The sequence below is a fragment of the Silene latifolia genome, unplaced genomic scaffold (genome assembly GCF_048544455.1).
Source record: "Silene latifolia isolate original U9 population unplaced genomic scaffold, ASM4854445v1 chrun_scaffold_16, whole genome shotgun sequence".
Classification (NCBI taxonomy): Eukaryota; Viridiplantae; Streptophyta; class Magnoliopsida; order Caryophyllales; family Caryophyllaceae; genus Silene; species Silene latifolia.
Window position 1 is genome coordinate 9762887 of NW_027413123.1, and position 24310 is coordinate 9787196.

A 24310-nucleotide genomic window follows, 5' to 3' on the forward strand; every position below is an offset into this window, starting at 1 on the left:
GAGGGAAGGGGTTTTAGTTCAGGTTTCTTTACTTCAGTTACCTTAGGTGAGACACCCAAACTGTATACCTTTTGATGTGGGCATTCCTCTCCAGTTAGTAATTCCTCCATCTTATGAACTTGTGGACTCCATGAACCCGTCTGAGCAACTGAATCAGAGACGAGGGCAACCTCCAGAGGATCCCTGTCTAAACACATAGAAAGACACTCATCAATAGTAAAATCAACAACATCAATACCATGACAAGTTTCTTCAATCATGGGATGCTTTAACGCTTTTTCTAAGTTAAGAACAATTATATCATACCCCACAGCTAAAGTCAGTCTCTCTTGCCTAACATCTATAATCGCTCCCGCTGTGTGTAGGAATGGTCTACCCAAGATTATAGGAATTTGGTGGTCCTCAGCCATGTCTAAGACAATGAAATCTACGGGAATGAAGAATTTCCCAATTCGAACAGGAACATCCTCCAACACCCCCAGTGGGTGTTTAACAGATCTATCAGCCATCTTCAAGGTCGTAGTAGTAACAGTCATTTGACCCATATTTAATTTCTTACAAATAGAATAAGGCATGACACTAATGCTAGCTCCTAAATCACAAAGAGCTTTACTAATAGCAAGATGACCAATATGACAAGGGATAGAAAAACTCCTTGGATCCTTTAGCTTAGGTGGTGAATTAACTTGCAACATGGCGCAGCACTTTTGAGTGTAAGTAATAGTTTCCACCGCATCAAAGGATCGTATCCTTGTCAAAATCTCCTTCATAAACTTCGCATAAGCCAGCACATGTATGATTAACTGAGTAAAAGAAACACTTACCTGTAAGTTCTTCACTACCTCCATAAACTTACCAAACTGCTTGTCCAGCTTAGATTTTTGTTGACGATGAGGAAAAGGTAGTGTAATAGTAATCGGCTCGGCTTGCTTGTCTTTAGAATCACACTTTGAAACACCGTCGTCTGCCAGAGAGGATCCTCGATCATGTCCTTATGTCACTCAATCCAGCACAGAAGTTCCTCGATCGAGCCTGCCTGCACTCGATCGAGGAACCTTAGCAGATTCGTCTTTTTGATTTTTTTTCGCTTTTATTCTCAGCTCGTGTTTCAACTTTGTCAGCTTCTTTCATCATCACTGAGTTCCAAATTACCCAATCCCTTAGGATGCATATAAGGTACCTCATTATCATTAGTGGGTAATTCTTCATCATGGCTTTGCAGCTCCGGATTTGCATATGTTGTACCGCTCCTCAATTGAATGACATTAGCTTGCTCGTGAGCTTGTTTACCGTGAGGAGGAAGACCTCCGGGCTGTTTTGAAGGATTATGAATTGACATCTGAGCCACCTGAGTGTCTAGCATCTTATTATGAGCAATTAGCTAAGAAATTTGAGCTGTCTGCTTCTGCTGCATTGACAAAGTTTGTTGCAAAAGATTGTGCAACTCTGCCATCTCATTGTTTGGAACTTGTTGAGGAGTTTGATGAGGAGTTTGTTGAGGAGGTTGTTGATATTGATTGTTAAACTGCTGTCCTCCTTGATTCTGGATTTGATATCCTCCTTGTGGTTGATTACCACGATTGTTAGGAGGGATATAAGTATTCTTTTGTGGTTGTTGCTGCTGCATATTTAGCACATTCTGACTAGACCATTGAAGAAAAGGGTGCTTCTTTGTTCTTTCATTGTAAAAGTTAGAGAAAGGTGTGCCTTGTGTACCCTGTCTACAAGACTGAAAAGCATGAACCTGCTCCAATGTGCTCAAACACTCAGCTGCTTTGTGACCGTCTAATCCACATCTAGCACAGACTCCTCTTATTGTTGACTCATAGCATGAACTCTCTCTCTATTACCCAATGATTGGGCAGTCATCATCTCAGCAATTTGGGCAGAAATAGCATCTAATTGTGCCGCAAGAGCACTATCCCCACCATTCCCTCGCGTACTTCCCCTAGGATTTCCATACTTAGCAGTATGGGTGGCAATTTGATCAATTAACTTCCACGCGGTATTATCATTGGTGTTGTCCTGAAACCTCCCATTAGCTGAAGAATCTAACAGAGCACGATGATCATCACACAACCCATTATAAAACTGGTTGCAAAGAAACCACTGTGGGAAACCATGATGGGGAACTGATCGGACTAAACGTTTGAAGCGAATCCATGCTTCATTCAAATCTTCAGTAGCTCCTTCCTTGAAACTAGTAATTTGACTTCTCAGCGCATTAGTTTTCTGGGGTGGGAAGTACCTCTTGTATAAAGCAAGAGCTAAAGTATTCCAGTCAGTAATTCCTTCACCCGCCATATCTATATCTCTTAACCATTCTGCAGCTCCATCCTTCAGAGAAAAGGGGAAGAGTATCTGCTTTACCTGATCTTGCGTCACTCCAGCTGTTAAAGGGATAGAACAGCAATAAGTGACAAATTTCTCCATAAGTGTCGCAGTGTCTTCAGCAGCTGCCCCTCCAAATAAATTCCGCTCCACCAAATTGATGTATGATGGACGAATTTCAAAACTGCCATTATCAGAAGTTGGGAACTTAAATCCTTGTGGGATAGAAGCCAAGGTAGGCTCGGAGTGACTGGCTAGAGTAGGCATGATGGTAATCTCAGGAACGTGAATTTCAACCGGAATTTCAAGGTCGGAAAGGGCGTCATCGTCGCAAGGCTTATTTTACTAAGTAATAGGGTGGTATACTCAAGTCTTTTACTTGACCCACTTCTTGCTGAAACTTTCGTCTGTAGCGAAAAGCCTTCTCTGGTTCGGGATCTAAGGGAAGAATCTCTGACCTGGTTGACCTGGGCTTACACGAAACTAACAAGAAAAGTGTGAGAATGGTCTCAAGGAACTAGGTTCCCTGAGACAAAAAGACAAAATAAACAGAAATAAACAAGACAATTATTAGCTCCCCGGCAACGGCGCCAAATTTGATAAGGCTAAAGTCGTATCACCAATATCAAAATAAATCCATCTCAGTACTAACAAAAATAGCTAGTGGTAAGACATGTATCGAATCCACAGGGTGGCGGTAATAGTCAGTTTGCTCACATTTAGATCGTCTGAAAGTAACCATTTTCTTGAGGGTTTTGGTTTATTTGTTATCTATCAACTAATAACGAGTAACTAAAAGGTTTATAACAATAATATTAAAGGTCTAGGATTTCCGCTTCACTAGGTCAATTATATGGGACTTCTTAATCAATTGCTAGGTCAATCAAATTATCTAAGGCCATAAGATTGATTAATTCTTTTATGTCCTTTTGATCAATTCTAACATCCAATCGCTATTATTAGACATAATCTATTTGATTATCGCAGCCTATATTAATTTTAATCCTGTCGGTGAAAGCATTAATTCGCTACACTAGTTTATCAGTTTAGTCCTAAATCAATTAACTAGAATAAGAACAATAATCAAACGATAATTCAGGCGATGTTACTAGCAATCAATTAATATTCCCCTTTCCAATTTACTACATTCCCTTCATCCTAGATGAGGAATTTAGTTACTCATAATTAATCTAACAATAACAATAATTATAATTGCAAACATGATTAAAGATATGTAACAACAACAATTAATTAAGAGCATAAAACTTGAACGATTTAATAACTGAGGAATGATTAATACCGTAATGATCAACAAGAAAAGATTAAGAGCAAAGTATCAACGCTAAAACAAGTTTCCAGCCGTCGAAAGTAAATAAAATAATAAATTCTACGAGTTTAGAATTTATATTACAAATTAAGTGTTTTAGGAAATTACGGAAATTAATCCGTCAGAAAGGATCCTCGATCGAGCCTGAGATCACTCGATCGAGGACGATTACTCGATCGAGCCCTAGTGCACTCGATCGAGGAACCAGCTTTACAGCTTGTTCTTCGTCTTTCCTTCACTTCTCATCTTCAAGTCCCTCGTTACTCGTGCCATGCTCCGTGTATTCCACTATGCCAAATCCGCAATGCTCATTTGAGCTCGATTCACCTCGTAATGCGTCATTTCTGCATTAAAATGTAAAATAGCAGCAGTATCGACAATTCACTATAGAAGGGCATATAAACGACATAAAGGCACGGAAACTGTATATAAAATGCTATGAAAGGAGATATAAAAGTGTATATAAAATTGATACATCAATCGGTGTAGATACGGCAATGAACTCAAATAAGGTAGTATCTCCACATCATTAATGTATGAACAGTGGCGGCTAACTCAAGGTCATGAGTAGGATTGTTCACCTCATGAACTCTCAATTGTTGCGAAGCATAGGCAACAACTCTTTTATTTTGCATAATAACACAACCTAAACCTGTAATACCATGGTTTTCTGGGTTCTGTCACTCGGCCGAATAGGGCTAACTCGGCGGAGTAGTGTGTCATGTGTTTTCTGGTGAGGCTACTGTCCAGGAACACTCGGCCGAGTATGGTAATACTTGGCCGAGTATGGAGTAATCGTCCGAGTACTCTCAATACTCGATCGAGTATCCGGTCAGACGGGAATTATTTCCGCGGTTTGGCTAAGGATGATTAGAGTTATTTAGCAGGTTCACTTTTCACTTTTTACCAAAACTAAAAACATTTCTACGTACCCTAATCATCCCTAATCTCTCCCAAGATCTTTGATTGTTCGTGAGTCCTTGTTCATCTCTCTCTCGCGTCGGTTGCATCGGTAAGTCACTAGTGTTATACTTTTTGTTAGTTTTGTCTTTTAGGATTTTACCCTAGTATTGGAATTTGGGGAAAAGGGGATGATTGCATGTTGTGATTAGATTTTTATGATTGCTGTTAGGTGAAGGATTTGAAGAAGAGCATTTATAGCTTCTTCTTTTAGACTCGTATTCGGATCTATGCTAAGGTAGGGTTTCCCTACTCAGTTGATTGCATAATTAATTTAAGATGTGCTGATTGTGATTTAATTAGCATGATTAATATTGTTATTGATTTGTATTCCTGATTATTAGAGTTGTGGTGGATTGACTATGTTGGTGAGGTGCGTTCTCAGCTGAGTGGAGTCAGTTGCGGGAGTGGCTTCACGCCCTTGATTTACCCCTTGTGGAACCCGCCACAAGAGGGGATGTGCACATTAAGGAACATGTGTTGTTGCTCGTTGCGATGAGCGGGGCTTAGGTGGGCAAGGCTGCGGTCCCCCATTGGCGGTATGGATTATCCGTCGCGGCAGTTATCTGGCAGGACTACACACTTAAGTGTGTAGTCTATTATGAGATATGATTGGGAATGGACAATGATTGTGGAATTGTTGTCATTGATATTCTTGTATTTTGCTTATCTTAATTATATAGTGAACTGACCTCATTGTTGTTTTGTAAAACTGTGGTGATCCTTTCGGGATGGTGAGTAGATTGTGACATGTGATGATTGTCTTTAGCTAAGGGGACGAGATGGGATGTCATCAATTTGAGTCTAGTTTCCGCTGTTACGAGTAGATGTTTTGGATTTCAGTTGTATTGAGATTTTATATACAATTTCATTTGGGTATTTCTTTGAGACAGTTTAATAGTTAAACTTTATACTTTAATGAATGTTTCGGAATGGTTACTTTTGCAATACTAACCACGGGAACCGAGATGGTAACATATTCTCATGCCCGGGTGGTCCTTGTTAAGACACCTTGGTATGTGGGAGTGTTAAAAAATCCATCTTAGAACCATCACAAAACACATCAAAATCAACTCCATCTTCGGGCAAGGTCAAAACGGGAGCGAAAGTTAACCTCCTCTTTAACTCTTGGAACGCTTCTTCACAAGCTTCGGTCCATAATAACTTGGTCTATTTCTTCAAAAGTTGCGTCATTGGTCTAGGAAGCTTGGAAAAATCTTTCACAAAGAGACGATTAACACGCTAAACCCACGAAACTACGGATCTCACCAACATCGGTAGGACTCTTCCACTCCATTACGGCTGCAATCTTTGAAGGATTCACCATAACACCTTCCTTAGATATCACATGACCAAGGAAAGATACTTTATACAACCAAAGTTCACACTTAGGGAATTTGGCTAACCACTTCTAAAAGCGAAGAATATTCAAAATGGTATGAAAATGATCGACATGCTCTTCTTCGGACTTGGAAAAGATGAAAATATAGTCGATGAAGACAACTATACACTTGTCCAAGAAATCACTAATGGTTCGGTTCATCTGGTCAGTGAAGATAGCGGGAGCATTGGTCGACCAAAAGGGCATCACCTTAAACTCGAAATGTCCATATCTCGTGCTAAAGGCTGTCTTAGGGATATCGGACTAACGAACGGGGATTTGATGATAACCAGATCTCAAATCAATTTTGAAAAGGTAGAAGCACCTTTGAGTTGATAAAAAAATCCTCAATCCTTGGTAGAGGGTACTTATTCTTGATAGTAACACTGTTAAGCTCATGGTAGTCGATGCAAAATCTCATGGATCCATCTTTCTTCTTCACAAAGAGGACGGGAGAACCCCAAGGTGAGACACTAGGTCGAATGAATCCTTTCTCAATCATCTCATCAAGTTGCTTCTTCAACTCCTTTAACTCGGTTGGTGCCATAAGGTAGGGAGCTTCGACGACCGGAGCAGTTCTAGGCACAAGGTTCATAGAGAACTCTACGTCACGCTCGGGAGGTATTCCGAGGAACTCATCGGGAAAAACATCGGTGAACTTAACAACGACAGGCACTTCTTCAAGCTTTGGCAAACAAGTAAAGGTAGAGGTCACCACACACAAGAAGACTTGGTAACCTTTCCTCTCCATACTCACCAAATTCAAGGCAAATCAACTTCACACCTATTTGGGAATGAATTCCCTTATAGGTTACACGGGTACCTAAAGGACTCTTAAGACAAATCTTTTAATCTCTACACGTGAATCTAGCATACTTTAGTGAGAAGTTGGGTGTGATGCGAGTGGAGTTGATATTGGGGATGTTTTGGTGCAAGATAAACGACCAGTAGCATACTTTTGTGAGAAGTTGGCTGGTGCTTGATACGTGAATTTTATATAGGCTTTTTAGTCTTATTTTGCACGTATTTCTATGCATTTATATACCGTTTTGTGTTGCAAAATGCCCCGAATTGGCTACTTTGGTTTGTTTTGTCTGAATTGCAGAAATGAACCTGAAAGTGGTGAAACCGTACTCTTTTCATCCTATTTAGCATGCATATTGAGGAGACGAGAGTGTTAGAGCGAGAATTATGCCTTGGAGTGCATGAAGGGTGGTCAACGAAACAGTCAAAGTCAACTTGAGAGGCTGATATGATGAAAAGGACTCGATCGAGAAGTCTTTTGGTTCGATCTAGTGGTTTGGAGGATACGAGAGGTCGATCGAGCACTTTTAGTTACTCGATCGAAATGCTGATTTTTGGATGTCCTCGATCGAGAGGTATTTTGGCTCGATCGAGAGGATTAACTGATGAAGACCTCGATCGAGTGGTTTAATATCACTCGATCAAGAGGTTTTTGGTATTATGCGGGCTTAGTGACCCGTGATTAGTTTTATTTCGTTAAACCTTTTATTTTCCTATTTAAGCTCTCGCTAATTAGGTCATTAGTACGTTTTTTATCACCTTAGAACTCTCTAATCATTTCTTCGTACTCTTGACTGTAAACTTATTCTCGTTTCCTTTAATCTCTTGCTTGGATTTTATATTGTTCTCTACGCCGGATTGCTTGAGATTGTAATCATTCTCTCCTTATTAATCTTAATCTTATTGTTCTTTGCTTTAATTCTTGTTTATCTCTTAATTATTTCTGCTCTAATCAGTTTATGCTAAATTATTGTTATTTCATTATGTCTCTAATTAGTATATTCATTATTATTATTATTGTTGATGCCATTAGTAATATGAGTAGCTAATCCCTTTAATGTCGGGATTAGGGAATCCATGGTAGGATTGTGACGATGTAGCGAATAGACTAAATGATTTATTTGTGAGAACCTGTACCCATAGCAATTTAACTTTAATATCAACTTAGTTGATTGCACGCTTCTAAGTTACCTTTAATCTGGTTAAATTTACTCCTGGATCGGAAGATTGGATTAAATAGACTTGCTATGAACAGTAGACTACCCTAATGAGGACGGAAGTTAAGTTAGTGGAAATCTAGGATAGAAAGTGGACCGGAAGGACCTTTCCTGTATCCGTCTCACAGTAGATTGTCTAGGCTATTTGCAGCTGAGTCGATAGACTACCATGGTGAACCGAAATCCTGGCATGCTTTCTCTTAGATGATCATCTTTATTATATTTTCTCTCTTTATTACTCTTGTTTAATCTCTCTTTCCTTTATTCCTTATTTAGTTTAGAAATCAATAATCAAACCCCCCATTTTGTGACCCTAATAGACGGACCTTTAACTGATATCTTGCCCCCTGTGGAGATCGACCCTGCTTATCACTAGCTTCTTTGATAGTTTTAATTAGTTTTATTTTTGGTACAAAACGACAGTATCAAATTTTGGCGCCATTGCCGGGGAGGCAATAGCCCTATCTGTTTTTGTTTTCGTTTATTTTTATCCGTCTCAGGGAATTTCTATTCCTTGAGGCAGTTCCCACTTATTTTTTTCAGTGTTGTGTATGCCCAGGTCAAACAGGTCGGTATTAGTCCCAGCTGATCCTGAGCCAGAGAGATCTCTTCGGCATAGACTTCGTCTTTAAAGAGAAAATCGAAAGGAAGACTTAAGTACTTTCGAACCCGAGCTACAACACTTCTTATTTGCAGAAGACCAGTCTTTTGAAGAAGACAATCTCATTTCTGCCGACAAGCCAGTAAAGATGCCTAACATTGCAAGTCACTCAGAGCCCAAAGCATCCTCGATTCCTAAAGGTTTCAATCTCACGACTAAGGACGATAACACTTTCGATATCCGTCCGTCTTACATAAATCTGGTGGAAAGAAATATGTACCGAGGTGTGGCGGGTCAAGATCCGCGAAAGCATATGGAAGTCTTTACTGACTATTGCTCTAATATTCCCGCCAATAAGGGAGTAACACAAGACAAGATAAAGGAAGTGCTTTTTCCTTTTTCTCTGACTGACTCAGCCCGTGAGTGGCTAACTGATCTTGACCGGACTGCTGTTGGTATCACCAACTGGGAGACTCTCGCACTTGCCTTCTGTAAAAGATACTTCCCTCCACAACGCACTAATCACCTGAGGGGTAACATTACTAGTTTCAAGCAGACACCTGATTAGACTTTCTATGAAGCTTGCTGCCTGTTCAAGAAGTTGGTGAGGTCTCTTCCTCACCATGGTTTTGATCAGTGGTTCTTATGCAACCAGTTCTACAATGGGTTGTACGATGACCACAGAGCTATACTTGACGCCTCATCCAACGGGAGATTTCAAAAGAACATTGATGATGATAAGGGATGGGGCATTATTGAGGAGATGGCGACCCATTGTGCTGAATATGGGAACCCACGGGACGGTATTCGGACGGTTCATTCGGTTGATAAGGCAGACGTAGCTCAGCTGGAAGCCATGAATGCTCGGTTTGATAGATTTGAGCTGCAATCTACTGGAGATCAACAGACAGTTCATTTGTTGACTGGACAGGAAACTGTCACATATGAGAGATGTGGAAGCAATGACGGACATACTGCTATTGACTGTCTGACTGAGAAGGAACAAGTCCTTGCCTTTCAGCAATATAGGCAAGGAGGAGGTTCCTATTACAATAATCAAAGGGCGATCCATCCCAATTTGAGGTGGACAAGTCAGAATGTTCTCAATCCCACTCCTCCACCGCATCAGCAGCAACCTTATGTCCCTCCTCACAAGGCTCAACAAGGCTTCCAAAAGCCTCCTTCTTTTCCTACACCGAACCAAGGAGCATCATCTTCAAATGGGGTAAGTGAGCTAGCTGAGGTAAAGTCAATGCTTCTAACGTTGACAAAGCAATGGCAGATGAGTGACCAACAGAAGGAAGCTTCGATCAAGTCACTTGAAACCCAAGTTGCTCAGTTGGCCGCGAGCCAATCCACAAAAAAACCGGGTCATTTGCCGTCTCAATCCGAGAAGAACCCACATGAGACGATTAACTTAATTAATTTGCGAAGTGGTCGTTCCTACGAAGGACCAAAATTGCCAGCTGATAAGAACATTTCAGACCTCAGGGATACTATTATGTAGGATGAACAGTCATCTGTCGCTGAAAATATGTCGAGTACAAAGGAAATACTCGATCGACTGATTTCAGGTGGTCGATCGAGTAGAAATGATGCTGAAATTACTCGATTGAAAGGAATTGTTGGTCGATCGAGTAGTCTGGATAATCAAGGCATCGATCCAGAGGTCCAAACCACTCGATCGAGTGAAAATATTGAAGAATCTGTTCGATCGAGTGAAAATTTACCTCGATCGGAAACTGTTGCTATTGAGGAACTCGATCGAGAGGCTGGAAATGCTCGATCGAGTGAAATATCACCTGGAAAGACTCGATCGAGAGGTAAAAAGACTCAATCGAGTGAAAAAGAGCTTGAACCTGCTGAGACGTTGGAAGAGAGAAACAAAGGGCTCGAGATCCCTATTACGGTGCCCTTCACAAGGCGATTACAGAGCACTAAAGCCAATCAACATTTCGGTAAATTTGACGAGCTCCTGAAAAGCCAACAGGTTACTATTCCGTTCGCCGAGTTGCTGACACAAGTACCCTCTTACTTAAAGTTTATGAAAGAAATTTTATCACGTAAGAGGCACATAAACGATCATGAGACGGTAGCTTTGACTGAGGTAGGGACTGCCCTAGTTCAAAATAAGTTGCCACCTAAACAGTCAGACCCGGGTACTTTCTCAATTCCATGTCATATAGGTACCCATTTGATTGACAACGCGCTATGCGATCTTGGTGCTAGCGTGAGTGTCTTACCTTTGTCTCTCGCTAAGAGACTTGGTTTGACAAAATTTAATTGCACTAATATGACCGTACAGATGGCCGACCATAGTATGTCACGGCCTTTAGGAGTTATAGAGGAAATACCTATCAAAATCGGGAGATTCCTTATTCCCGTAGACTTTGTAGTGCTTGATATTCCCGAGGACACTCATACCCCTATTATTTTAGGGAGACCATTTTTATTCACTGCCCATGCAGTGATCGATGTCGGGGGTAAGACACTTACGTTTCAGGTAGGAGATGAAGAATTGATTTTTCATCAATCTAAATCTCGTAGGGGTCCCGTGCAAGCTCAACGTTGCAATGCCCTATCCTCTACTGACTCAGAAATAGACACTTCGGCTGAGAATGTTGAGTTTTGTGTTGTTTTTGTAACCCCTCCGCCTCAGACTGAGAGCGAAAAGAAGGAACATTCGTCTGTTTTCCTTGCTGTAGGTACAGATGAAATAAATGTTGGAGTTGTCAACGGTCAAAGTGTGATTAAAGTCAATCACAATGGAGATGCCAATGTCAAAGCTGATGGGAAAGACAAAGGGACGAAGAAAGTTCGTGCATACGTGGACGTCAACTATTCGCCCCCTACTGGTTCAAATTCAAGCTCATGGAGATCAAAGAGGACAGTCAAAGACGCTGAAGGGACCTCCTCCAGTCAGAAGCCCCCCTTTGGGCTACTAAAATGTTTTGGGAATTAAGCGGGGAATGCCCCATTATAACAAATTGTAAAACTTTAAATTTCCGTCGAATTTCTTTATTGCGTTTTTAGGACTGCTAGACTTTAGTTTAATTAGCATAGCGAATATTGACTATAGTCTGTTATTTTTCGATTTGGTATTGTCGGGATATGTTTGCGAGTATTTTTATGCAGGTTTGGGGAGATAATATCGCATTGTGATGAGTTACACGAAGAAAAGAACTCGATCGAGTACTTTTTGTTCTCGATCGAGATGAATGCACAGGCTCGATCGAAATGGCAAAAATAGAGAGTTCTCGATCGAGTAATATTCTATTCGATCGAGCAGAATGAAGGCCAGACTCCTCGATCGAGTGTTTTCAAATCACTCGATCGAGTGAAATTGAAAATTACACGCAGGAAGTAACTCTTTAACATCTTATTTTTCATTCTTTTATTTTCATTCTTCATTTGCCTTCCCTTATTTGCGACTTTAATCCCAAAATCCTTCATAATTTTTTCCCCAATATCAAATCCAACACCCACATTTTAATCCTTGCTAGTATATCGACTAAAGCCCTTTGATTTCCCCTTCAAATTTGTTCTTTTTTGCGGTCAATTATGGGAGTTAGGGTTTGCGATTTTCGATCGAAATTCCGCCATTTTGCATTGTTTTCTTATCGAATCTCGTGCTTGTTTTGTGGGTTGCTTCATCAAGTAAGTTTTCCCTTTACCATTTTGTCGTTTAATTACTTTATTTCGACTATATGAAGTAATTAGGGTTTAGCGTTTATCCTTCAATTTGAAATTCCGACTAGAATTGGGGTTTTTTGTGTTTAATTGATTCAATTGCTTGTTATTTCCCCTGCTTACTTGATTAGGCAGGAAAGTAGTTCACTGCCTTCGACCAGTTCAACTGTAGTTCCGTCCTCGACTGAGACGGTGGTCCCTGCTGTCACCACCGTCACTACGACTGTTAGTACCGCTGCTACTACCCATGTTTTACATGTTGTTACTGGTATTACTGCTGTTGTCGCTAGTTCCACCTCTGTCGCGTTTAGCTCTATTTCTGCCTCCGTCTCAGCTAGCTCTGCTGCTAGCCTTGCCTCTGCTTCTACCAGTACATCTGCACCTTCTCTAAATGCAGTACGGTGACCACCTGCTGCGTGGTCACCCGGTCACATCCTGTTGCTTACCGAGCGGCCTTAGTACCTCGTTCCGTCAGAGGACGGGCTTCTTCTTCAGGTACTAGAGGCCAGGGTGACGGACGAGCCACGCCTGCTGCTGGCCCCGTCACTATCCGAGTTGATGACTCACTTAACCCGCACCCCGACTATCCTGAGGTAATCTTCGTTAATGCTATATATCGTCAACGTTTCTTTGCCTTAGAGAGCTGTGATTTTTTGTATACTAAATTTTTGTGTAGTAGGTCACTTGATAGGTTAGGTATTTATGAGCCCGTACTTGAGATTTTGAGGGGTACAGGGATGTCTGGACTTGTCACCATGAGTGCCTTGGCCTTCAAGGAGCTGACCCTCGAGTTTTTCAGCTCCTTTACCTTCTCTTCTCGCACCTACGCCACCGACCCGACCTGCATTTGTGTTTCCTTCCGGTTATTTAACCGGACTATTTCTTGGACTTTAGAGGAGTTTGGTACTAGGTTAGGTCTTTCTTTTACGGGTGACACTGCCGCCCCTAGGAAAGTCATCCGCATGTTGTGGAGGACCTTGGCACAGACCAGTTACGAGAGCGCAAGCTCGCGCATGTCCACCTTCCCCCGACCCGTTACTTCTTGCGTCTCATTGGTGGGACAATCTTTGGCCGTAAAGAACCTAACAATATGAACAACATTGAGCTGTCTATTCTTGGTGGGTACCTGAACATTGACAGTGAGGGACCCTTTGTGCTTAACATTGCTTACTTGACTGCTCAGTACTTTCACACGGTGGGGCAGAAGACTACGGGCACCATTGTTTGCAGTGGCATAACCACTTTTCTTGCCCGTTCTATCTTCACCGCCTTTCCTCGTGACCTACAGCACCTAGACACTGATAGTTACCTTGACCTTGCAGCTATGCTGTCTATGACCTGGCTTACTTCTGGCCATCAGACATGAAAGATTTGTGGTTCCTTGTCTGTGACCTTACCTTGCACCACTCTTCCTCGTCTCGTTCCCCTGCCCACTGTTAGGGGCAGGATACCTCCACCACTACCCATGTATCACCTCCCGCTTGCTCAACCTCCTACCACGTCCGCTTCTAAGAAACGGAAGAGACCTGAGATCGGAGAGGGATCCACACCTTCTACGGGTGGCCAGCCTTCCACGGCCATTCCTACCCCGATCCCTACTCCTACTGTAACACCCCATACTCCAAGTGCCTTACCAGGACCACTCAGGTATGAAGATATTACCATCTCGGTTACCCGAGGTAATGATAATCAAATAAACAATGAAGAAACAACGTTTAAATATAAATACTTAGTGAAGAGTTACAATTTCTCAAAACCAAACCAAAAGTGTAATACATGTTCTCAAACTGACTGTTTACTGTTTTAACTGAAATGTAAAGAAACTACTAAGCTACAGCGGAAGACTCCTATCATCACGTCGTGGCAATCCCAGTTATCCCAGTACTCATCTCATACCTGCTCAATATCTGCTCACCATCCCCGAATGGATCACCGCAGGTTTACAAAACAACAACCGGGTCGTACTAATCACACAACTCAATATATATGAACAATAAGATAATCAGACGACTTAAGCGCCACACGCACAACCACACTAATTACAATCATCTCAATCAACGACTTTCCTTTGGACCCACCGCCGGTGGGGGACCGTGACCATACCCACCAAATCCCCGCTCCACATAGTGAGCGATAACCCTGTCCATTAATGTGCACATCCCTTCTGCGGCAGGTTCCACAGAAGGCGAAACTAGGGCGTGAAGCCACTCCCGCAAGTGACCCCACTCAGCCGAGGACACGCCTCGAGAACCATAGACAACAATCACAATCACAATCACAATCGTCACAACACAATTACTATATCAAACAATCAATCTCAATACATCAACAATCATCCCATTATGGGACTAATACTGAGTAGGAAATCCTACCTGGAAAGCACACAATCAGACGGTCTCTACTGCTGTATCAAAAAGCTTCCTCTTTGAAACCTCCTCCTATCATACAACATACAAATGCTACCAAATCACATACTACTCAAAAACCCCCAAATTCCTATATCAGGGTTTAACCGAATCAAAGGAAAGACAATAAAAAGGGTACATAGTTCTTACCCTCGATGCAAGGATCTCAACGGTATAACCGACGATGAGAACCGACCTTCCAAACTCCGGGAATTGCTAACAATGCGATTAGGATTAAGAACGTACTTGCTTTCTCTCTTAAACAGTAAATTAGGTTTTGCAAAAGTGTTTAGAATAATGACGACGAAGGTTATATATCTTAATCGCATAATTAACAAAACCTGAGAAAACTCCCCGTAAAACCGGCTACTCGATCGAGTACCCAAGGTACTCGATCGAGTACCCCCTTACCCGATCGAGTATCCCAGCTACTCGATCGAGTAACCAACAGGTCAGAAACTTTTCTAAAACGCAACTTACCCTTACTCGACAGAGTAAGGCCTACTCGATAGAGTACCCAAAGACTCATAAATACGGAGTATTACAGTCTTCCCTCCTTAAAAAGAACTTCGTCCCCGAAGTTCAAACCACTGCTAAACAAAGGTACTCCCATAACACTCCTGACTCAACAACCAAAACAAAATTCAACATAAAACATGTTACTAACCCAACTCATCCCGACAAACATGCCGACACAACATACAAAAAGGGTGTAAAACTCTTAAAAACTGTTCGCGATCATCTCCTACCCCCACAAAAAGAAACAAGGTTACGTCCCCGTAACCACACATACCTGATCAAAAAGAAAAGGGTAACGCTCTTTCATAGCTTCCTCTGGCTCCCATGTAGCTTCCTTAGTCTCGTGGGTAGACCAAAGGATCTTAAGCAAAACTATCTCGCCACTCCTAGTCTTCCTAACCTTTCGGTCAAGAATCTGCTTAGGCACCTCAAGATATGATAAGGACTCATCTAGCTCTAAGCTCTCTGCCTCTAACACATGTGACGGGTCACTCACATACTTCCGCAAATGCGATACGTGAAACACATTATGCACTCTTTCTAACGCATTTGGTAAAGCCGGACGATATGCAACTTCCCCAACTCGCTCTAAGATCTCATAAGGCCCTATAAACTTCTGACTTAGCTTGCCTTTCTTCCCAAATCTCATAACCCCACGCATAGGAGACACTTTCAACAGAACCTTGTCCCCAACTTGAAACTCTATGTCCCCGCGATGTAGATCTGCATAACTCTTTTGCCTATCTGTTTGCTCTCATCCGTTCCCCGATCATCTTAATCTGTTCCACCATCTCATGCACCATCTCTGGTCCTAAAACCCTTTGCCTCAAGACTATCGTCCCAACAGATTGGACTCCTACATCTCCTCCCATACAAAGCCTCAAACGGTGCCATACCAATACTAGTGTGATAGCTGTTATTATAAGAAAATTCTATCAAGTCCAACCTCTGTTCCCAGCTACCACCAAAGTCCATCACACAAGCTCGCAACATATCCTCAAGAGTGTTGATTGTTCTCTCGATCTGTCCGTCCGTCGTCGCAGGATGAAATCTGTACTCATCTTCAAAGTTGTTCCCAACGATTCCTGCAACTCCTTCCAAAACCTTGATATAAATCTCGCATCTCTGTCAGACACTATGTCCTTAGGGACTCCATGTAACTTAAGCATGTTCTTTCGATAGGCCATAGCCAATTGTGCCTTAGTCCATGTATCTTTCATTGAAACAAAGTGAGCTGACTTGGTCAGTCGATCCACTATTACCAAAATGATGTTGTTACCTTGTTGACTCTTTGGCAAACCCACAATGAAATCCATGGAAATGGATTCCCACTTCCACTCAGGTACCTCTAAAGACTGAATCTTACCTTGTGGTCGTCGCTGTTCCCCTTTAACTCTTTGGCATGTCAAACAACGGGACACAAACTCAGCTGTCTCTTTCTTGATCCCAGGCCACCAAAACGTTTTCTTCAAATCCTTGTATAGCTTGTCACCACCTGGATGTACTGAATATGGTGTACAATGTGCCTCTGTCATGATAGTCTTTTTCAACTCCTCATCATTAGGGACACACCACCTACCATCGAACCTCAAACTACCATATGTATGAATAGAAAATCGGGACACTGTCCCTTTCTCTACTCCAGCTCTCCACTCAACTATCTTAGGATCCAATGCCTGCTTACCTCGAATGTCATCATAAAACTCAAGCTGTACTGTCATATCACCTATGGCATCTCCTTTCTGCATCATATGTATCCAAAACCTCGCTACCTCATCTCTCAGCCTTATCAAAGATAGAGTTGTACACAGAGAATGTACACTCTTCCTACTTAAAGCATCAGCAACTACATTGGCCTTCCCTTCATGGTAGACGATTTCCATGTCATAATCGCCAATCAACTCCATCCACCTCCTCTGTCTCATGTTCAACTCCTTTTGAGTGAAGATGTACTTGAGACTCTTGTGATCGAAAAATACCTTAAAGGTCGCCCCATAAAGGTAATGTCTCCAAATCTTGAGAGCAAACACCACCGCACCCAACTCCAGATCATGAGTAGGGTAGTTCTCCTCATAAGGCTTCAATTGCCTAGAAGCATAGGCAATCATTTTACCATTCTGCATCAACACACATCCCAACCCATTCTTTGAGGCATCTGTATAAACCTCAAAGTTCTCGCTCCCTTCAGGCAATGCTAAGACAGGAGCTGTGGTCAAACGCTCCTTTAATGTTTGGAACGCCGTCTCACAACTCTCATCCCAACGAAACCTGTTCTCTTTCCTCATCAACGCTGTCATAGGTCTAGCTATCTTGGAGAAATCTTTCACGAACCGTCTGTAGTACCCACTAAACCCAGGAAAACTCCGATCTCAAAGCAACATTCTTTGGTGCTTCCCACTTTGTCACCGCCTCAATCTTCGCAGGATCCACTGACCACTCCCTCCTTAGAGATCACATGCCCCAGAAAAGCAACTTTCTCTAACCAGAACTCACACTTGGACAGCTTAGCATACAACTCATGCTCCCTCAAAGTTTGCAACACGATCCTCAGATGCTCCTCATGCTCCTTCTTAGTCTTAGAATAGACTAAGATGTCATCGATAAATACCACCACAAACTGGTCCAAGAACTGTCTGAAGATTCTATTCATCAAATCCATAAACACTGCCGGTGCATTAGACAACCCAAACGGCATCACCACATACTCATAATGGCCATACCTCGACGTGAAAGCTGTCTTTGGTATGTCCACCTCTCTAATCTTCACCTGATGGTACCCCGACCTCAAATCAATCTTAGTAAAGACTGATGCACCACTCAACTGATCAAACAGGTCATCTATCCTTGGCAAAGGATACTTGTTCTTCACCGTCACTCGGTTCAGCTCCCTGTAATCTATGCACAACCTCAGACTCCCATCTTTCTTCTTTACAAAAAGAACTGGTGCTCTCCACGGCGATACACTAGGTCTAATGTATCCCTTCTCTATCAAATCATCCAACTGCTTCCTAAGCTCCTCCATCTCCTTAGGACCCATACGATACGGTGCCTTAGAGATTGGCCCAGTCCCTGGTTTCAACTCAACGGTGAAATCTATCTCCCTCTTCGGTGGCAACCCCGGAATCTCCTCTGGAAAAACATCTACAAACTCTCCCACCACTGGTATTTGATCAACTGTTGGACTCTCTATCCGGTCATCTCTTACATGGCACAAGATCAAAGGACATCCCTTCCGCAGATAAGACTTCAAGGTGACAGCTGCAATCAACTTAACTTTGGGTTTGACTAGAAACCCACGATAAGACACACTAACGCCCTTAGGACCTCTTAAAGACACTTTCTTTTGATGACAGTCTATCTTAGCTTTATACTTTCCTAACCAATCCATCCCGACTATCATCTCAAAACCGTCAAAAGGAAACTCTAGCAAGTCTACAGGTAGATCAACTTGCCCAACTATCATAGATACATCTCTAAACTGTTGGGAAATGTGTCCTCAACAATAGTGCGATCACATGATTTAAATATCATTATTAAAAATCTCATTTTAATGAATACAATTGGGAAGTAATTTTTTTGTTATCACAATGGTCAACATATATCGGTAATGATTGGTGACTAGAGTTTGACATTATTTGTCGTGTGACGGTGGTGATCGATTGACCCCTAGGTCATACCTAAAGGGCAATACTCTTAATTGACTATTTAATTAATCGTATAATGTTGCGAGTTAATTAAATTATTTGAAAAATTGACGGACGATTTTGGAAGTAAAATTTACGTATCAAATTGAAATGTGATTAAATGAGATACGGTCTGAGTAATTGAATTGTATCATTACTCAGATGAAATTATTGTTTAAAGAAACAATCGGAATTGAATGAATTATTATAAATATGATTTATAAATTGGTAAAATATTTTGGTATAAGTAATTATGAATTACTAAGTCGATTTTTGTATATGACGTATTTTTATTAATACGTTGATTTTTAATATGATAAAAATACATTGCATTGTAACATGTCATGTAACATGTGACAAAATTGACAAATGACAAAATATAAAATGGACTTTCCATTTTATAAGTACCGAAATATTAAGAGGGTTTTAGTGGAAAAATTGTGTTAATTATTTTAATAAGAGAAAACACAATGATGATCTACCTATATGTAGCCATGCAAGCCTACATTTCTTGGGTAGAAAAATTAGCCCATGCATTGGGCTCTCCTTCCCTCCCAATCGGTTCTACATAGAAAAGAACAAGAGTTCTTTTACTTAAAATAATTATCATTCACCATATGTATGTGTGGGTGATTATTATTATTCATTCAACCATGTAAAATTATTTTTAGAGAGATAAAAATAACACTCTTCCTCTCCACATCTCCTACCCGGTTTTAGGAGCATAAACCAAACAATTTTTGGTTCATTTTTCACTAGATTAATATTATATACTAGCTCAAATAATATTAATTAGATTAAGAGTTAAGCCTTGGGTATAAAGCTTAGGGAGAGATCTTATACTTAGATCTTGTTCATCCATAAGGGAAAGCTCAAGAACAAAAGAAAAGGAGATTTCTTTTGTGCCCATATAAACCGAAATACCCATTGTAAGAATATGATTTCATCTCTATTTTATTTATTTGTTTGCATGCATAAAATCCGTATTTAATTTTATGACAAATTAATTTTGACATATAAGAGTATGTTAGTATGTATATGAATCTACATTTCCTTCAATCGGTATCAAGAGCCTCGGTTGTTTGCATGCAAATCGGTTAAAAGTTTTTCCGAGTTATAAGAATAACAAATAAAACTTGTAAAATTTGTGTTATTATGATATATCACGAAATAATTACATGCATGTTAATATTTCTGGTCCTAAAGTGTTTTAGGATATTTTGGTTAATTTTTCGGATTTTTATTGTTCATAATTTACAATAATGGCATTTAAATGTGATTTTATGAGTAAAAATGTCATTTTTGGTCTAAAAATAGCTATACTTCGAATTTTCACTTGGTTTTTGGATATGTTGTTACATATATTATTTTGAGATAACCTGTAAAGTTTCATAATTTTTGGACTTGTTATGCTCGAAAAATGAATTTTTCATCATTAAATTCGGATTTAAGAGAAAAATAGGTTAATATGAGTTAAATTTCGAATATGGTCATAGAAAATTAATATGTTGTTACATGCAATTTTACAAGATGTGTGTAAAATAATTGGCTATAAAGAAGTCTTTTAGCATGATTTATGAATTTTTGAAGAAAAATAGCATAAATAGTGACATTATTAGTGAAAAATTAATAAAACATAATCTATGACTTAGGAAAAACGTCTAATGTTGCATTTTATTATATTTTTCAGATCTAAAATTGAAAAGTTAATGAAAATAATTTTTCCATGTTTTTATGATTATTTTATTATAAATTGATAAACCGCAACATTGTTTTTCCGGGAAAATTTCGAAATTTTTAACCTAAGATTTTGAAGATTATGAGTGTCATGGAATTTTTCCAGAATGTTCATGAATTTAAATTTCAAATTTTGAATTTATTCGAAATTTTTAGATTTATTTGAAGTTTAATGGCTTATTTTTGTAATTTTTGGTCCATTGTTGAACAATTTTATAAATAAAAGTTAATTATGGTCAAATTACTAGTGGAGACTATATTTTGAGTCCTAAGAGGTTAGGGTAATTAACTTATGCATAAATATGAGTTTATGCATTTTTGTGATTATAAAATGTTGAAATCACGCAAATCCGTAAAAACCGAGTAATATACGATATTGGCTAATTAAAAGGCGATTTAGCATAAAAATTGAGCATGTTCATACATATTATAATGCTGCATTTTCTTTATGATTGTCATAATTTTAATTTATGTAATTTTTGAATTATGTAATTTTACTTAGTATGGCCTTAGATTTTAATTGGTATTTCCCGAAATGTATGGGAATATCGATTCGGTTGTAATTTTTATTGTGATCTCGTATCACCGTTTTGTAATTTAATAGATTTATTTTATTTTAGTTACAAATGTATAATAGGAAATTATGTAATTTATTATGTAATTTTATTCATTCCGGAGTTCCAAAAGACGAATTACTTCAAGAATGGCGATACATAAAGACGGTGTTACCTCGAGATGCGTGCCACAACCGAAGTTCAAGGGACCAATGGAGTTGGTTTCCGAATATGTAATAGATTAATAGTTTTTCTATTTTAGGAAAGGCCATACTAGGATTTATTTACTTTTATGCTTGCATTTTATTTTATGTCACATGCATCGCTAAATCGCCATAACTAAACATGCATTGTTATTTTATCGAGTTTATCGACCGTGTCAATTCGAATTATCGTAGTTCACCGCTTTAGTTCACTTAAAACGTGATAGATAATAAATTGACATGACCTCTCGCTAAAACAACTAATTGAGACATAGCCTTACCAAATAGTAGAAACCATGAAAACCTATTTCGCGAGGGAGTGCACTCGGCTACCCCGGGTACAAACCTTGTTACGTAGGGGAAGTGGGTGATAAATGTTAATCCACCGAATTCATGTTGATGAGGGTTTCATCGGCTACCCCGTGCCTAAGTTAATGTGGGTTTGGATAATGGACACATTTATTCGAAATTTGGATTGAACTCAACAAAAGTAATTGATAAGGGTTTCATCGGCTACCCCGTGCCCTTGTTGATGTGTTTTGGGCTATAGATAAATATTAGAGTAATTTTATCGACCGAGAGTTCTAAAAGTAGAATCGATTAAAGAGTTAATCCACCGAGTTATATTGATAAGGGTTTCATCGGCTACCCCGTGCCCAAGTTAATATGAATTTGGATCTTGGAATCATTTATCATAGTTGGGTAGAGGTCACTATGTAAATGCTATACTTGTTTACAAGTATTAATATGACGATGAATGTTTTGTTTTCCACTATTCCGTTATCATATTGTTCTATTTCTTTACCACAATTCATATACGATATCATTTCGATTTTGATTCAAAACTCCATTAAAACATCGTAACTAAAGACAAAATATGAATTTTCTTCTAAAGACCTCGTATGAACCATTGCTAAGGATCTCTTGTAAAGAGTATAGATTAAAGTTATTCATTATCAAACAGGTTTTGATTCTTGACTAACACTTCTACTTACAATGGATTGTTATTCATATACTTAATTGAATTAAGTACTTTGAAGCGATAAATTATTTTGGTAATTAGTTTTGTCAAGAATTAGTAATTGACCAAAATAACGCAACCACCTCAATGAAAGTTTTTAAGACTAAAACGAACAAATGAAGAGTGTTCTTCATGAATTCAATTTTGCTTCTCAAAGCAAAGACTCATTGAAATGAGTGGGAGCATTCTCTTAACCTGTTAAGATGAGGACGAGGTTCAAGAAGTAAAGATTATAATGGAATTGATACAAGGTAATGTTAAAAGTAAAGTTGTTGAGAATGACGATACTAAACCTATCAATCCCGACCGATAAAGTTTCCATTGTCTCAAATGTTGGACACGAGAAAGGAAACTACCCCAAATCATTGAAGAATCAACAAGTTAGTTGTGGGACATCTAATGGGACCTTCTTCTTTAAATGTTTATTTGACTAAACATAAATTTTTGCTAGTACCACTTCGTCAACATTAGAAACCAATGGAGGTTTTCACCATTGTATTCGACACATAAGATGATTAGAATATGACGACTAGCAACAATAATGTTGAGAGATAGAGTAATTGTGTACTCAATCTAGTTTTGGATTTAAAGTTGTACTTAATTGTGACTATTAAGTGCATAAACTCTAAATAAGAATATAAACTTGTTAAGATACAAAAGAGGTTTTCACTTTTGTGACCTTATACACCACGATTTGATGTATGGCTAGCCCATTATCAAGGTGATTATATTCTAAACCAAACTAGAATGATATATCATGTAGATGATGTAAGATTTAAACTGGTAACCCAAGATTAAACCTTAAATTTTGGAATGATGAACGCAAGGAGTTATCGAGTACTCTTGAAACCATTAGATTGTTAATGGTATATGCGTATCTTGTATTCAAAGCAAGATGTCTCGTGCCTTTTGGTTGAAAAGGTGATCGAGGTTGTATATCATCGATCCAAAATAGGTTGATCATTATCTTTTACCAACGATTTAAGTTGACACTAATATGTTCACTTAATAAGGTAAATAAAGAAATCCTTGAAGAAGTTCAAGAATTCAAGGAATCACGATTTAGTCGTGATGGGATTATCAAAGTGAAGACTTTGATATAAGCCAAAGGAAATGTTATATAGTATCACAAGTTAATCTCTCTTAGCACGCATTATGAAATAATGTGTGGATGGATAAGAAATCAAACGCTATTCGATATGGTTTGGATTTCAATCAAGTTACTTTGAGTTACTTGATCCTTTTGGGGTTTTTATCATTTTTGTCTAAATTATTTTTTCCACTAATACGAATCATATGAGATATGAAATGGTAAGGGTACCATGTTTGTAAGTTTTCACAAGAAACAAATGCTCATTTTTCCCTTTTCAATTATCACGAGTACGACGGGTTTGCGGCTCATGAAGCTGTCTTTCTAAAATACAAGTTTATTTTTGGAAGACAGAGTGGGAGAAATTATTCAAAGAGCCACAAGATGTTATGTCGCAAGAAACTGGTCTTTCTTGGCTACATGAGACGTTTTGTGTAAGACATTGTTTCTTCAAAACAAAGAGCCACAAGATGTTATGTCGCAAGAAACTGGTCTTTCTTGGCTACATGAGACATTTTGTGTAAGACATTGTTTCTTCAAAACCTAGGAGGTTAAAATTCATCACTTGTTAAAAATGATGGATTCATGCTACTTTTAAGAAAGTAAAGAGCTTATAACTTACAAAGAAATCGTTTGATTCAAATTGATTACTTCTAGAAAGTAATGAACATATGACTTACATAAGAGTGTTTAAGTCACAACTCAATATAAGGCTTAGAGCCATGAAAATCCAAAATAAAAAAGGCTTGATTAGTTGCAAAGGGTTTTGCACTAATAAAGACAAATT

General features: G+C 39.4%; 1 non-coding gene across 1 annotated transcript; it reads left to right on the plus strand.

Annotated features, from left to right (window-relative positions):
• The first annotated feature begins 2116 nt into the window (after positions 1 to 2116).
• Positions 2117 to 2223, plus strand: LOC141637349 (small nucleolar RNA R71). Its single transcript, XR_012541733.1, has one exon. It is a non-coding gene; the product is annotated as a small nucleolar RNA R71 (small nucleolar RNA).
• The last annotated feature ends 22087 nt before the right edge of the window (positions 2224 to 24310 follow it).